The sequence below is a fragment of the Thalassophryne amazonica genome, chromosome 3 (genome assembly GCF_902500255.1).
Source record: "Thalassophryne amazonica chromosome 3, fThaAma1.1, whole genome shotgun sequence".
Classification (NCBI taxonomy): Eukaryota; Metazoa; Chordata; class Actinopteri; order Batrachoidiformes; family Batrachoididae; genus Thalassophryne; species Thalassophryne amazonica.
This window is the reverse complement of record NC_047105.1, coordinates 33,063,935-33,081,636: the sequence shown is the minus strand read 5'-3', so window position 1 is coordinate 33,081,636 and position 17,702 is coordinate 33,063,935. Positions and strand designations below refer to the sequence as shown.

The window sequence follows — 17,702 nt, the reverse complement described above, 5'->3', positions numbered from 1 at the left end:
GTCTCATGCTTGCAAGTTTGTATTTTTAGCAGCACTGACTTGTTTACGAGGTCTATTAGAAAAATATCCGACCTTATTATTTTTTTCAAAAACCATATGGATTTGAATCACGTGTGATTGCGTCAGACAAGCTTGAACCCTTGTGCGCATGCGTGAGTTTTTCCACGCCTGTCGGTTGCGTCATTCACCTGTGAGCAGGCTTTGAGTGAGGAGTGGTCCACCCCCTGGGCGGATTTTCTTCGTTAGGAAATGTCGGAATGATTTGGGCTTTTTTTCCATCAGAATTTTTTCAGAAACTGTTAGAGACTGGCAGCTGGAAACCATTTGAAAAATTTATCTGGCTTTCGGTGAAAATTTTACGCACTTCACAGAGAATAAGGACTGTTACTACAGCTTTAAGGATGGCTTTAAGGACGCTCGGTGTGCTGCGCTCCGTGCCGCCATCGAGAGCCACAAACCACCGGATCATTTCTAAACGGATGGCTCTGTGGAGCCGGACTGTCGTGTGTACTTTCTCTGGTTATCGCAAGAGCTGGACATCAACCATTTTCCGGCAGATTTCACTTTTAACAAGAGATTTTGTCATGGAAAGCCGAGTGGAGGCTTCGCGTGTCACGACCGATTTGCTGATGGAGCGAGACAAAGGAACACCTCCGTTTTGGTCTCACAGGACGGCTTTGAGATGGCGTTCAGACAGCTGTCGGTGGTTTTTCCATCGAGTGATTATCCGAGAAATTGTGGATGTGCCTGGACATGCCAGAACATGTCCCGTGAGGCTTCATCACGGCATTGCTGTGCGCCATGCGGCACCACCATGACGCGCGGAATTCCTCCGCACGTCTGTCTCAATGTGCCGAAAAAGTGCTGATGTCCACGTCTTTTCACAATTCCTGTGCTAGTCAGACGACGTCCCGGATAAAACACAGCGTCCAGTTTGGAAATGAATGGCACATTCCACTGTTACAGGAGTTTTTGTCATGGAAAGAGGAGCGGAGGCTTCGCGCGTCGTGGCGGTGTCGCATGGCGCACAGCAACACCATGATGAAGCCTCACGGGACATGTTCTGGCATGTCCAGGCACATCCACAATTTCTCGGATAATCACTCGATGGAAAAACCAACGACAGCTGTCTGAATGCCATCTCAAAGCCGTCCTGTGAGACCAAAACGGAGGTGTTCCTTTGTCTTGCTCCATCAGCAAATCGGTCGTGACGCGCGAAGCCTCCGCTCGGCTTTCCATGACAAAATCTCTTGTTAAAAGTGAAATCTGCCGGAAAATGGTTGATGTCCAGCTCTTGTGATAACCAGAGAAAGTGCACACGACGGTCTCAGATCCACAGAGCCATCCGTTTAGAAATGATCCGGTGGTTTGTGGCTCTCGATGGCGGCACGGAGCGCGGCGTGCCGAGCGTCCTTAAAGCCATCCTTAAAGCCGTCCTTAAAGCCATCCTTAAAGCTGTAGTAACAGTCCTTATTCTCTGTGAAGCCCGTAAAATTTTCACCGAAAGCCAGATAAATTTTTCGAATGGTTTCCAGCTGCCAGTCTCTAACAGTTTCTGAAAAAATTCTGATGGAAAAAAAGCCCAAATCATTCCGCCATTTCCTGACAATGAAAATCCGCCGAGGGGGTGGACCACTCCTCACTCAAAGCCTGCTCACAGGTGAATGACTCAACCGACAGGCGTGGAAAAACTCACGCATGCGCACAAGGGTTCAAGCTTGTCTGACGCAATCACACGTGATTCAAATCCATATGGTTTTTGAAAAAAATAATAAGGTCGGATACTTTTCTAATAGACCTCGTACACCTGTTTCTTGTTTGTCACATTCGGAATTTTCTGGGACTGCATTTGCCCAGATTTGAAACCAAAAATAGTTGTCTCTAGGGACTAGTGTCTACACATAAGTATCAATGGACCATATGCTAATTTACTAAATTCTGAAAGTTAGAAAAGGAAATCAGAAAAGGTATCTGGGACCTCAGAAAGCCCATCTGCAATTATTGCTTGATCTCCAAAATCAGTCTATGCAAGCGAAATTATGTTCAGTATGAGTGTTGTCATTAGTGCCACTTTGAAAATTAAATTCATGATAAGTAATTTATCCTAAACGTATGATCTGTTGTTTTTTCAAACTTATGATTTTTTTTTTTTAGATTATGTCTCTCACAGTGGACATGCACCTAAGATGAAAATTTCAGACCCCTCCAAGATTTCTAAGTGGGAGAACTTGCAAAATCACAGGGTGTTCAAATACTTATTTTCCTTTATATATATATATATTGAGAAGCCTGATTTACTTTCTGTATTTGAAATGGCATCAATAAATTAAAATATGTGAAATGCCAAAGGGCCAAATACTTTTGCAAGGCACTGTATATAACATTTGTTTTGAAACCCTTATGGCAAAGAAATGCAATTGAGGCTTGATGTTTTACAGTTTAAACATTAACTTTTTTATTTATAAATAACTACAAATATACCATATCTCCAGCAACCAACCAGAATATATCATGCTGCCTTCACTTGGATTGGCAACTGCTGTGTTCCATCACTCAGTATTTACTTATTGGTGGCATAGTGACCGCTATGGCCAGTCTGACTGAAAGTGAATGGCAGCTGGTCGCTTTGCCTCTGTCTCTTGTCGCTAATATGACCAAGGGGTGATGGATGTCCCAGCCATGCTTAGCAACACTGTAAACAATAGTTAATGTGTGCATTTTGCTGGACAAACTACATAATGACACAGTTCTAACAGTGCTTTTATCTGTTGGTTATTCTGTAAAATAAAACTTTTCATATTGGGAAAAATAATGCACATACCAGTATTTTTGTGAAAGCCTTAAATCGTCAATATTATTGGCTAAGTGATGTATTGGTCAGTCTCTTAGGGACACATAGGGCTGAAAGCTAGATTCTCAGGTCAGATTTCTACCAGGTTGAGACATTTGATTTCATTTATGTTTAAACTTTAACATACAAATTGGAATAAATGTGTCACATATTCACAATACAATTTATTCATGGCTGTGCTCAAAATCTTAACACACATGCACACACGCACGCACACACGCACTACAGGTTCTATTTAAAATGACCACGGCTGTGCTTTGGACATGTAATAATCAGCATAAAACTATGTTTACTCCGTTTGGACCATTTTGTGATGAGCCACCTGCTCTCACATTCATATCCATCAGGTGAGATAATTTTCCTGTTAACCAGCTCGAATAAACCACCTGAACACGGCCAGACTTGAGGTGGAAGCTGCAGCATGAGGTGCTTGTGTAGATTTAAATGTTGTTTAGGAGGAAATAAATAAATCCTGCTGCCCATCCTGTCTGTCACAGAGTAAGTGCTCAGAGAGTGCAGCATCTTATTTTCAATGAGTAGGGAGGGCAGCATGCACTCAAATTCCAATTATTTCTGAAGTTTGACTGTCACAGCAGATTTATTAGTTTTCTTCCATCACTGCAAATAGGTAATAAATAAATAAATGTGTGAAATTAAATGTAGAAAGATGCTGGGCAGAGGTTTAAATCTGATGTGGATCGATTCATCGTCATTTGCTTTAGATATTTGGATTAATTGGATGTGAGAAGGTGAGGTGAGTTATTGGAAGTAAAACATTTGTTCTACTAGAATGAAATAACTTATTGCTATTCATGTTTTTCCATTTTCTCATCTACTGTTGTAGATAGGATGATGCTGTTCAGCCAAATCTAACAGCCCCTTCACACATCACATGACTGAAGCTGACTGGCGCACGAGGGAGGAATAGCATGCCACTCTTGAAAAATCGGAGCTGCCTCAAACACCTTGTACAGCTGTTGCCACAACCATTCGCACACACCAGCGGTCGAAGACAGCAAGTGCCCTGCAAGTGCCCATTCGACCTCCCTCTGAAAAGGTGTCGGCCACATTCCAGGTGCCACACACGAATATCCAACACCACTCGCTGAGCACTTAGAAAAGGCGGGGCTATTCACGCTCCTGGCACGATAGTGGAGGGTAGATGAGCACATTCAAGCTGTCATGTGTTGCTTGGTAACAGCACACTCGTGTGGCACTTAGACAATTTTCATGTTGTCAAGCAAGTGTTCCCCCAATACACAACCCCAATTCCAATGAAGTTGGGACACTGTGTAAAATGTAAATAAATAAAAAAATACAATAATTTGCAAACTCTCTTCAACCTATATTCAATTGAATACACCACAAAGACAAGATATTTAATGTTCAAACTGATAAACTTTATTATTTTTGTGCAAATATTTGCTCATTTTGAAATGGATGCCTGCAACACATTTCAAAAAAGTTGGGACGGGGCAACAAAAGACTGGGAAAGTTGATGAATGCTCAAAGAACACCCAAAAGTCTCAACCGTTAACAAGCAAAGATGGGGTGAGGATCACCACTTTGTGACCAACTGCATTCTCAACATTCAATTGCAAGGAATTTAGGGATTCCATCATCTACAGTCCATAATATAATCAGAAGATTCAGAGAATCTGGAGAACTTTCTACAAGTAAGCGGCGAGGCCAAAAACCAACATTGAATGCCCAAGACCTTCGATCCCTCAGGCGGCACTGCATTAAAAACCGACATCATTGTGTCAAGGATCTTACCGCGTGGGCTCAGGAACACGTCAGAAAACCATTGTCAGTAAACACAGTTCATCGCTACATCTACAAGTGCAAGTTAAAACTCTGCCATGCAAAGCAAAAGCCATCCATCAACAACATCCAGAAACGCCGCCACCTTCTGCGGGCCCGAACTCATTTGAAATAGGCAGACGTGGAAGTGGAAAATTGTGCTGTGGTCTGATGAGTCCACATTTCAAATTGTTTTTGGAAATCATGGATGTCGTGTCCTTCAGACAAAAGAGGAAAAAGACCATCAAGATTGTTACCAGCGCAAAGTTCAAAAGCCAGCATCTGTGATGGTATGGGGATGTGTTAGTGCCCATGACATGGGCAACTTACATATCTGTGTAAGTTGTGTGTGTGTGTGTGTGTGTGTCGCATGTGTGTGTCACCCCCCCCCCAGACACACACACGCCACATGTGTTGCGGTGGGGATTAGTTGCATGACATGCTGATAATTATGTACAGTCAAGGCCTGTCAGCCATGTCTGAGAGTGACACTTTGTTCTGTGTGCTGATTGAAAAGGTGGGCATGTCCGCGCAAGCCATTGCTGTTGAGATATGTGAACCTGCAAGTCACAGCTGGAGAACACGTACCGTGTTTTGACGGACATGACCTTACAACTTTCCACCGTGAGGCACATGCATGTGTGTGCTGTCCTCACGTGGAAATACATAAAAAACTTTGCCACGGGCTGGAGCGGCTGCACAGCACACACATCGGCGCACACATCGGCAGGCTGTGCCAGGAGAAAAGGATCATCTGATCATTTGTATACTCAGGTGGCGATCTGAATGTCACGTCACCACCATGAGCTCTGGTCCACATGACGTGGGTCCTTCAGCACGCCGCTTGCTGGACACACGGGGTTGGTTGGACACACACATGGGGCCAGCTAGACATGCACGCTGGACCGGCTGGACACATGGACATGCTAAGACCGCACTGCTTCATTCTTGTAATTTCATGACTTGACATCTATGACCATGTTTCATATACAGAGGAACAGAAGGATCATACTTGTATTCTTCGCTTGTTAGAGGGATTAAATATTAGGAATTGCGATGTTTTTATGGTGTGTGGTTCTCTCCCCCCCACAACAGTGGTGCGATGTGGTGCCACATGTTACAGGTGCTCGCACTGTTCTTGCACGAGCATGCACGAAACCATCATCGCGGTATTACGCACGCCTGTTCGACCATGTATCCATCTCAACAGAAAGAGGAATGTTACGTGGTACCATTTCGTTTTTTGTTTGTGGATTTTCAGCTGGTTTCTGCTTCTTTCACCCAACGTCGTGTTAAATGACAATCAAGACTTTTTATATCCCGTGAAAAGAAAGTTTGTTTCTTAGCACCAGCTTCTTCAGAGAGTCTAAACTCATGGTGAAAATACAAAACTGTTATTCAACTGGCCACATGGCCAAATGAACATGTGAAACCAGGCAATTTTTAATTTAAATTCAAGCATATTTATAAAAATTGTTCTGGCATTCCTGAAATAGCAATAATACAGACCTAATATTTTGGGTTTTTACATGTCTGTCATATAGGAGCACCTGTAAATTTTTTCAGAAGAATCTGAGGGTGACTTGGGACCTGTAGCAATCACATTCACTGATAAAAAAAATAACTGTTAGATTATTCACTTGTCCACTTGTCCAAAGTCCACTTCAGGGATACATTTTCAGATGGTTGCAGTCATAATCAAGGAAAACATTGCTTTAAAATAACAGAGACATAATCCTCAGCACGCACAACTCAGCTCAGTCACAACACAACCAGTTACAGATTGGTGGCTCATATGAGAGCTGGTGAGGAGTATAATTAAAGGGTAGTATTAATGGGTTTTATTGGTTTTCTTTTTGCAATAAAAGGAAGGGTTATTGCAAAAGGTTTTGAGAGGACACCACCTCTGTGGACGATGGCATCATCACAACAGGGATTGTTGGCAAATGTTTGTGATTGTGAGAAAGGGCGGCTTTAGTTATTTTGGAGCCCTCCACGTCGCTTTTCCCGTACTTATCAAAGATCAGACTCATCAAAGATCAGACTTATCAAAGATCAATATACTATTACCGTAACCAGGTAACATGGGTCAGATTGCACTCTTTGAAACAAAAACAACTACAGTGGTCCCTCGCTATAATGCGGTTCACCTTTCGCGGCCTCGCAGTTTCGCAGATTTTTTAAATCCAATTTTGCATGCTTTTTTTTTTTTTTTACAGCGCATTGTGTTCTGAGTCCTCATCAAGCAGGCCGGTCGCGGCACCGTTCTGCGCATCTGTTTATAAGAATTTTTTCGCCCAGAAGAAAAAGAGAGCGCCAACAACTACCCATAACTGTGTTCTTCACTCTGAAAAAGACACCTGCACCGAGGTGTCACTCAGTGGAAAAAGACGCTACAGCGGAGCGGCGCCACAACGAAGAGGCACGATCAGAGGAACTGTGAAATACTGGTCAGTCACTATTAAGAATTTCTTATGTGTCCAACGTCGTAGGTTGATCGTTAAAATTAAATTCATTAGTTCTAAAAGCCATCATAATTATTTATAGGAAAACATTGTATTTTTAGTTCTCAAACAAATGTTTGGGCCTGAAAACAGGTTGGTCTTATTTTTCTTCTAAGGTTTGAACTTTGAGAGTGTTTACACACGAGAGAAAAGGGAGAAAATGTTAATGCCTGTTTGAGAAAAGTGTATAAAGTGTGTAGTGAGGGGTTTTACAGCCTTAAGACGTCTATAATTATTGTAAAAAATAACGCTGACTACTTCGCGGATTTCGCCTATTGTGGGTTATTTTTAGAGCGTAACTCCCACGATAAACGAGGGACCACTGTATATCAATATGAATTAAAAAACAAGGTCAACACTATCCTTTCCCTGTGGAGACCCATCCTTGGCCTTATGCAAGTTGTCCTACTGAAAGTTAACACATTCCAGTAGGACTTTTATATCATGACCCATGAAGTCCTTATCACATTTTCTTGTACACAAAGTTTCACAAATTGGGCCCCTGGTGCCTACAATGAGAAATAACCTGTGACATTGTGAGCAATTACAAAAGTTTTAAATAGGTTTTAAAAAAATTGTGACGAGGGGATAAATTGTGATGCAACTGATGTGAATAATAGGATTTAGTTGATACAGATCAGAGGTATTCTTATTTAAAAATAGGTGAAATTGGACAATTGGGTGCAATATGCAGTAACTGGGACTTACTGTTCTCGGAATCTATTCAGTAAGTATACTCATACGTAAGCACATACAAAATAGTGGGTGATATGAAATTTGCCAACTATTTTTGAAAAATCAAGTCCAATTTCCTCAGATGTGAAATTATGATGGAAATTAGGGACAAAAAATCAATAGAAGACCCTCTCAACTTAGTGCGCCTGCGTGAATGGGCAGCACGTCTGTTGCTCCTCGTTCTGTCTTCTTTTTCATCCTGCTGCTACCTTTTTTTTTTTTGATATGCACTGCACTAAAATTAGGTATGCAAGGAAGGACTTGCTGAAACTCCGGACAAATGCCGTTGCTGGGGAAAGGCATGCGATTCCTACAGAGCTAAGGCGGATATACCGGGGAAGACATGCTGGATACCAGCGCAGGGCCAAAGCTGTGGCTAGAGTCGCCAAACGGAGGATTTTTAAACCACCAGTCCCCTCCGTGGTGATGGGTAATGTCAGTGCGCTGTTTAATAAGATGGATGAACTTACCATGTTGATCCGGTGCCAGTCGAGCTACATGGAGAGTAGTCTGCTTCTGTTTATGGAGACGTGGCTAACCAGCTACGTACCGGATGCTAACGTGGATCTACCCGGCTTTTCCACCGTGAAGCTGACCGGGATCCCAGGACCAGCGGGAAGCGCAAAGGTGGGGGCCTTATTTTGTACGCCAATAAGCGGTGGTGTCATCCTAACCATCTGACTGTCAAAACTGTGATATGTACCCGGAATTTGGAGCTGCTAGCTGTTAGCATCAGACCGTACTACGTACCACGTGAGTTTTCCCACGTCATCGCGCTCTGTGTTTACATTCCTCCGAGTGCCAATGTGGAGACAGCGCTAGAGTCCATCTACAACGTCACTACAGCGCTTCAGTCACAACATTCGAATGCTTTCTTTATTATTTCTGGGGATTTTAATCATGTCCTATTGGACACTACTCTGCCCTCCTTCCACCAATATATCACCTGTCCCACAAGAAAAACTAAGATCATTGACCTGTTGTATGCAAACACCATCAATGCATATTCAGCTTCCCCCCTACCTCCACTAGGCAAATCTGACCATAATCTGGTCCACTTACAACCCACTTACACTCCTCTGGTTAAAAGGCAAACAGTGATAATCAGGTCTGCTCGAAAATGGTCACCTGAAGCAGAGGAAGCTCTCAGGGACTGTTTTGCCACCACAGATTGGAGTGTTTTGGTTGATGCTCATGGAGAGGACCTCGAGGGGGCGGTGGGTTGTCTGTCGGATTATCTGAACTTTTGTATGGACCAGGTGGTACCAGTCAGAACTGTTAAATGTTTTGACAATAACAAGCGTGGATCACAGCTGAAGTGAGGGGGCTCCTGAACAGGAAGAAGTGCGTGTTTAGGAGCAGGGATTGGGAGGGGGTGAGGGCAGTGCAGGGGGAGCTCAAACTTTGTTTAAAGCAGGCTAAAGAGGAGTATGGTAAAAAGCTGGAGAGGACGCTGTCTAATAAAAACATGCGGGAGGTCTGGAGAGGAATGAAAACCATCACTGGCTGTGGTAGTAAGGGCAATCTGGGTTGCATGGACATTCAGAGAGCTGAGGAGCTGAACACCTTTTTTAATCGGTTCAGCTCACCCCTGACCAATCCCCCACAGCCTATTGTCAGCTCCCCAGACCACCCCCATCCTGCCTCTCCCCTATGTGCCTCCTTCTCTCCCTCACTAGCCCCCAACTCACCCAACTCAACTCACCCCTCCATTACCACAAACCAGGTGACTACAGCACTGCGACGTCTCCACCCTAGGAAGGCTGCGGGACCTGAAGGCCTGTGCTGTGGAGCTGGGAGAACCGCTGCGACGGGTCTTCAACTTGAGTCTGCGGCTGGGCAAGGTTCCCTTACTATGGAAAACATCCTGTATTGTGCCTGTTCCTAAGATCAGTTGCCCTCGCGAGCTCAATGACTACAGGCCAGTCGCCCTCACGTCACACGTGATGAAAACATTGGAGCAACTGGTTCTGCAGTTCATGCAGCCCCAGGTGCAGGCAGTGAGGGATCCTCTCCAGTTTGCCTACCGGGAGAGGGTGGGTGTTGAGGATGCGGTCCTCTATCTCCTACACTGTATTCTTAAGTACCTGGATGGGGGGTGCACTGTGAGAATGCTTTTTTTTTTTTAACTTCTCCAGTGCTTTTAATACCATCTACCCCAGCCTTCTCCAGGATAAACTCAACATCATGGCTGTGGACCCCCATTTAGTGAGCTGGATCTCAGACTATCTTACCAATAGGCCGCAGTTTGTCCGGGTGGGGGACTGCAGGTCTTCAACTCTGATTTGCAGTACTGGAGCACCTCAGGGCACAGTGCTCTCTCCTCTCCTCTTCACCCTCTACACCATGGACTTTCGTTACAACTCCAATACATGTCACATGCAGAAGTTCTCAGATGACACTGCAATTGTGGCATGTATTCGGGAGGGGGATGAGAGGGAGTACAGAGGCCTGGTGAAGGACTTTGTGCAGTGGTGCCGGCTGAATAAGCTCCAGCTGAACACCACTAAAACAAAGGAGATGGTGTTGGACTTTCGCCGGGCGCCACCCTCTCTGCAGCCCATTAACATAGGTGGAGCAGAGGTGGAGGTGGTCTCCACGTATAAGTACCTGGGACTACATCTGGACAATAAGCTGAACTGGGCAGCCAACATGGACGCTGTTTATAAGAAGGGCCAGAGCAGAATGTATTTTCTCAGAAGGCTGGCCTTGTTCAGAGTCTGCCCTAAGTTAGTGCACCTGTTTTATCTGGCTATTGTGTCCAGTGTTGTTTTTTATGCCACCGTGTGTTGGGGGGGCAGTGCTTTTAAGAAGGACATTCATCGACTGAACCGGCTCATAAAGAGGGCTGGTTCTGTAGTGGGTCTGGGCTTGGACTCTGTGGAGACAGTGGTGGAGCAGAGAACACTCACAAAGACCCATGCCATCCTGTCTAATGAGAGTCACCCGCTGAACTCTGTCTTCTCCATCCAGAGAAGTTCAGTAAGCTCGAGATTTCGGTCATTGAGATGTTCTACAGAGAGACTGAGGAACTCATTTGTTCCGCGTGCCATTAGGCTGCTTAATGAGGCCTCTGCTGGGAGGGTCAGGAGGGAGAATGTGTTTTAGCAGCTAGTTTTTAGTTATTATTTATTTCTTTCTGTGGTGGGCTTTGTTCCTTCCATTTTATTGTATCTTTTAATTCTATTTATCCTTGGAGCACAGATAATGCACAATTTCCCTTGGGATTAATAAAGTATTTGTCTGCCTGTCTGTCTGTCTAGTGAGATGACCTTGTGTGGCAAATTTTACCTTGATGCATAAAGTATAATAGTAGTTTGACCAAAACGAGAGCATCCCCTTTTAGCTTGTCATAAGCTAAGCTAGTGGCGTTCCTGAGAGTATGGGGGCAATGCCATAGGTGGCCATTTTCCAAGATGGAAAATGGCCAACAATGAACATGTGAAAGTTTTTAATTAAATTAATTTATACAAGCACTATGTTTATTAATCCTCATTATTAAGCAAACAAGTCAACATATTTGGCTGAGTAGCAAGCATTTATGAAGGGGCTGCGAGTACATATGCACCATATTTCAAAATCATTCGAACATGTTGTTTCATTGGTCAAAATATCGGTATTCAGTTGGTTTGGGTCCGATGCCGATCTTAATTTTTGGGACAAACCTGTATGTACATTTGTATGCTTTCAGCTGACCTTGACTGGCTTGATGCAGATAACTGTACTCTTCCATGTGACTGACTGTGCTGGCAGCTGACATACCTTCCTGGTGGTTTCAGCTGATGCTGGATCGGTGGTGCTAGCGCTAGTACTGTTCGTTAAGTAGCATAGTAATTGTGAGACAATGGCCAAACTATTCAAGTTAGTGGACCCTACTGAGCCTGGAATGTCAGATACACAGTGCCTGACCACAGACTGAAATAAATGTGTTCTGTGTCAGGAAGATAGAGATGAGATACTGCAATGTCCAGAAAATTCAACATGTGGCAGAGATGGAGCAGGATCATTGATCTGTATATAACACTGGATAGCTCATTGGCCCACACACTCCATACAAACTGCTGGAGCAAACAGGCAGCCATCTTACCACTCACAAGTTATGCGGACTGCACATAGACAGCTCATTAGAATGTCAACAATTTACCGATATATATATTAGGGATGTGAATCGTACAACAACTCACAATTCAATTAGATTCCGATTCTTGGGGTGACGATTCAATTCAGAATCGATTTTCGATTCAAAGAGCTCTGAGAAATAGTTATATTACTTAAAAAATGTTTATGTTTAAGAAAATGCAGCTTTACAAGGTTAATCAAGTGATTCTAAAGATGTAATTTTACTTACCTGCTTTGCTCATTCGGAGTTGACTGGCAGTTTAGAGAAGCGCTGGTCAGTAGTCAGCAGAGACCGCTGCTCCACTCCTTTTAGCTCCGGGTGATGACGTAGCATGTGGGCTTGCGGATTTGAAGTGTTTCTGAAGTACTTAACTTTCAATTTGCAGATTTTGCACACTGCATAAGTCATGTCAAGCTCCTCCTTACGCAGCAAATAATAAAATCCAAAATGCGTCCAAACATTTGCCTTCAGCAAAGACGGTGCTGGCTGAATTAGCTCTTCGTATGCCATGCTAAGCTGCAGCTCACGAATGTTTGAAGCATGCTGGACCCCCCCGCCCCTCGCGGAGACGCTGTAGTACGGAAGCCGTTGCCTGACAAACGGTACACGCAACGAGTAAGCAAGGAAATGTTTAATAAAATGCTTTTTAAAAATCGATTCTTGGACATTTTGGATCGATTCAGAATCATAATAAATAAGAATCGCAATTCAGACGTGAATCGATTTTTTCCCGACACCCCTAATATATATATATATATATATATATATATATATATATATATATATATATATATATATATATATATATATATATATATGTTACTCCTTTTGAGTTTTATCAAGGCTCAACATCATTCTTGGGTTTGAACAGACGTTGATGCCTTCACATGCCAACATGCCTTCACATGCCCCAATATGCCTCCATAATGCTGTCAGAACTAAGGCAGCGAAATATAAAAACATAAATTAGCTCACAAAATACGGAGAACTTACACAAAATAAAACAGAAATTCAGATGAATAAAGCAGTACAACAGAAACCAACAAAAAAATTACCTCATTGGCTGCATTTACCCAAAAGGAATAAAGGTGACTTGAGGTGTTTTTATCCAAATGAATGAACTATATTTACATGAATTTACTTTAAATGATTACTTATTTATTCTTGAACCTTTTAAATGAAACAATACTATGTATTTATTGTCTTTTTACAAGAGTATTAAAAATAATGAATTACATATATGGCAGTTGCCTTTGACGGCAGCCACATTGACGGCAGCAGTCTTAACGCCTGAATTTATATAGCTGTATATAAAAAAATATTTTGTGTGTGTTTTTGCCTTTAAGTAGATGGTAAATAATGTTGAGATTATTAACTTCACTTTTGCACAAAAAATAAATAGTAATTTTGGTATGTTGGTAATGACTTTATTTTATAATGTTATAATAATAATAATGGTATGTTGCAAATTTGTGACAACAGGCATACTGGTCATTTTGCTATGTTGCATATTTGAGTCAAATATTGTAGCATACATGCGACAATAGGCGTTAAGGGGTTAAAGATCAATAGAAAAGATCATTCAGGAGCGGCACATGTGAGTGGTAATACGGTGGCAGATTTGCTTCAAAAGTATTGGCCAATGAGCTGTCCAGTGTTATATACAGATCAGTGGGCAGGACACAAGACCAAATCTGAACTTCTTGTATCACCAGACGCTACCACAGCCTATCATGAACTCCTCTGCTGTGGATGCAAGAAAGAGATGCAGAGCTTAAGTGCGCTGCGCTTTGCCACTGTGGTGGCTCGTGTTTTCAGAACTACCATTGAATTTAACTATAACTGTGACCTCTTTTTTTGTTGTCACTATGCCACTGCAGTTGTGTTTTCAGAGCTAGCATTGCATTTCAGCATTCACTGTAGCTGTATGACCTCTTTTCTTGTTGTTATTGTTTGTCAAAACACAAAAAACCCCCATTAGATTTCATTGATTTAGATCAAAGCTTTTAAAGATACACTAATCCTAATTCAAATGTTTGACCTAATGGTGGCACTAGAGGGAAGGTCCTAGGGTCACCAAAATCAATAGACTTCATCCTCAAGGGATGAATGTTTCCAGATAATTTGAAAAGAATTGGATAAAAGTTAGTGGAGTTAACATGCTAAAAATGGTGAAAACTCTGCAGTGGTGGACATGGTGGTGGTTCACGAAAAACCATAATATCTCTCCCTGACTCATCGTTTTGGGGTATAAATAGTATCACTGCATTCTTCATCTTTAAAAATGCAGGATTAGACACCAGGATCAAGACCTTTGGTGGTCTCGAGCCTGAGCTACTAATAAAACAACACATGACGGCCATTTTGGAAAATGGCCAACATTTTGGAAAAATGGCCGCCACTGTGATGCCCCTATAGCCAAAAATTATCTTTAGGGTATGCTCAAACACTGTGCCAGATTTCATGCTTTTATCGCCAAAGTCACGATTTATCCACATATCTGCTCGGCTAACACAAGGTTTCAGAGACTCAGCCACTTGGTGCCACAAATTCAATCCACTGAAATGCTGAAATTGTTTGAGATCTTAGTGGGATGATCTCAACCTTTGTAAGAAATCAGTCCACTCAGAATTGTAAAGTAACTATCTTCTTATCTGTCTCACTGCTTTGCTCAGAATTGAATTATTTGCCTTCAAAATCCCATTTAGGTGTATGTGCTCCATGTTAGGGCCCTGTCCCACTGGGGAGAATATTAATTGCGCATGAATTGAGTATACAAATCGCGGGCGTTCGTTGTCGTCCGCAACAAAAATGGCCAAAAATGACAAATGTCCCAGTATGAATTACAGATATATTAATAATACGAGGGCTGTCAATAAAGTATAGGTCCTTTTTATTTTTTTGAAAAACTATATGGATTTCATTCATATGTTTTTATGTCAGATATGCTTGAACCCTCGTGAGCATGCGTGAGTTTTTCCACGCCTGTCGGTGACGTCATCCGCCTGTGAGCACTCCTTGTGGTAGGAGTCGTCCAGCCCCTCGTCAGAATTCCTTTGTCTGAGAAGTTGCTGAGAGACTGGCGCTTTGTTTGATCAAAATTTTTTCTAAACCTGTGAGGCACATCGAAGTGGACACGGTTAGAAAAATTAAGCTGGTTTTCGGTGAAAATTTTAACGGCTGATGAGAGATTTTGAGGTGATACTGTCGCTTTAAGGACTTCCCACGCAGCAGGACGTCGCGCAGCGCTCCCAGGCGCCGTCATCAGCCTGTTTCAAGCTGAAAACCTCCACATTTCAGGCTCTATTGATCCAGGACGTTGTGAGAGAACAGAGAAGTTTCAGAAGAAGTCGGTTTCAGCATTTTATCCGGATATTCCACTGTTAAAGGAGATTTTTTTTAATGAAAGACGTGCGGACGGGTCTGCGCGTCGGAACGCAGCCGACGCAGTGCGGCGGCACAGGAAAAACACCTCCGTGTTGATAACCATTTGTAAAATATAGGCGGCTTTTGATGGCTTTCAGTGGAGTGAGTATCTGAGAAATTGTTTAACAGTTGGACATGTTCCAACTTGTCCTTAAGGCTTCCAACAGAGGTGTTTTTCCTGTGGCGGAGCGTCGCGGCGGCTGTGAGCCGACACTGCAATCCGTCCGCACGACTTTCATTAAAAAAAATCTCCTTTAACAGTGGAATATCTGGATAAAATGCTGAAACCGACTTCTTCAGAAACTTCTCTGTTCTCTCACGATGTCCTGGATCAATAGAGCCTGAAATGTGGAGGTTTTCAGCTTGAAACAGGCTGACGACGGCACCTCGGAGCGCTGCGTGACGTCCCACTGCGTGGGAAGTCCTTAAAGCGACAGTATCACCTCAAAATCTCTCATCAGCCGTTAAAATTTTCACAGAAAACCAGCTTAATTTTTCGAACCGTGTCCACTTCGATGTGCCTCACAGGTCTAGAAAAAATTTTGATCAAACAAAGTGCCAGTCTCTCAGCAACTTCTCAGACAAAGGAATTCCGACGAGGGCTGGACGACTCCTCCCACAAGGAGTGCTCACAGGCGAATGACGTCACCGACAGGCGTGGAAAAACTCACGCATGCGCATGAGGGTTCAAGCATGTCTGACGTAAAAACATATGAATGAAATCCATATAGTTTTTGAAAAAAATAAAAAGGACCTATACTTTATTGACAGCCCTCGTATATGGCGAATATATGATGAACAATCACGGTTATATAACGCAAGTAGTGAGGAAACTGATCTGACACTTTGAGATTATCAAGGCAGTATTACGGGTGTATTACAAATGCATAGCGCACGTGTTGCGTGTGCACAACATTTGCATGGTGGTCATAAAAGAAGCGCACTCGGGCCGTCAGCATCACTATTCACACCAACAATACAGCCTCTGGAGCATTTGCTGGACTTGGACAAGTTGATCACAGAGTTTGTTCATTTTGTCATGCGAGGGTTAACTGTTGATGAGTTTTGGGAGCGGGAGGGGGGAAGCTGCTCAGGGTGTGAGACGGTGTTTTTTTTTTGAGTGAGTGAGTTGTGGATAAACAGCAACTCTTCCTTTTGTTGGTGTTAAATAAAAGTCCCAGATTGCAGCAGCTATGTCTTTGTGGATCTACACAGCCGGACCGGCACTGACTGGCAGGTATGTCGCTTTCTGCCACATATAGTAGTTTGGGTTTACGTTACGTGTTTGTTATGCATTCACAGATTGTCCACAAATCAGCTGCAAAGCAGATGTAATAAAAATGCTTTATTCGTGGCCAATTTGTATGTATTCGCTACAACATATTTTAGTTTGTGATGTGGACATGATGGGCACGCAATATATCTGTTTTACACATTGTCCCGGTCTGCTGTCAAACCTCAAATCCCTGTCAGTTGCAGATATCAGCGGTTAACGGCAGATATACAGCGCATAGAGTGAGTATGTATTGTGTATGAATTGAGTATATATGGAGTATGTAAGGCGGATGTCATCCACATCCAAATTTTTGAACAGCTCAAAAATCCTGGCTGTGGACATGCGTGCCTCTGCGGATGATCACGGGCGTGTTCGGATGACGGCCGACTCATACAGGCATGTTACACGGATATTGCGGATGTTTGGCGAATATGGGCCAATTTTGTGCACAATCCATACGCAAATCCTTCTAAACGCCAGTGGGACAGGGCCCTTAGAGAATGTTCATATAGTTCAACATCCCGACTGTCTCAGTTGTTGAGCACTGTGCAGAATTAGAGCATCTGTTCAAATCTTAAAAAATTCTGGCTGTCAGTACAAAGGCAGACACAGTGAAACAACTCCCTCATTCGCGAGCCTCTGCCAGATAAGAAGGAGTTGAGCTCCTTGCATGAAACCAAGCATTTTGCTAATTTGAGTGGCGGAAATGGAAGAGAGTTCAAAGCAGAGCTGTGATTCTGCCTCCCTCGGGAAAGACGAGGCCAGATCTGCTGGCAGTGAAATAGAGCTGCTGATTGGATAGCGTTCTCGCGGGCCTCTCGCGTGGAAATGCAAAGTATTACCGGACACTCTGAAAATACATGAAGATTACCGAGCTGAGCACATTAAGACAGACCACACAAACAGCATCACTCAGCCACCAGGTAGAAAGCGAGAGACAGACAGGAGACCATAAACAGACTTTATTAGTTTTGCTTCTCCATTTCT

The 17,702-nt window shown here is 43.1% G+C and overlaps 1 protein-coding gene across 1 annotated transcript in view; it reads left to right on the top strand.

Annotated features, from left to right (window-relative positions):
• si:dkey-238f9.1 (chemokine-like protein TAFA-2) overlaps positions 1–17,702 on the top strand; it is a 401,973-nt gene that overhangs the window by 210,840 nt on the left and 173,431 nt on the right. The window lies entirely within an intron of this gene.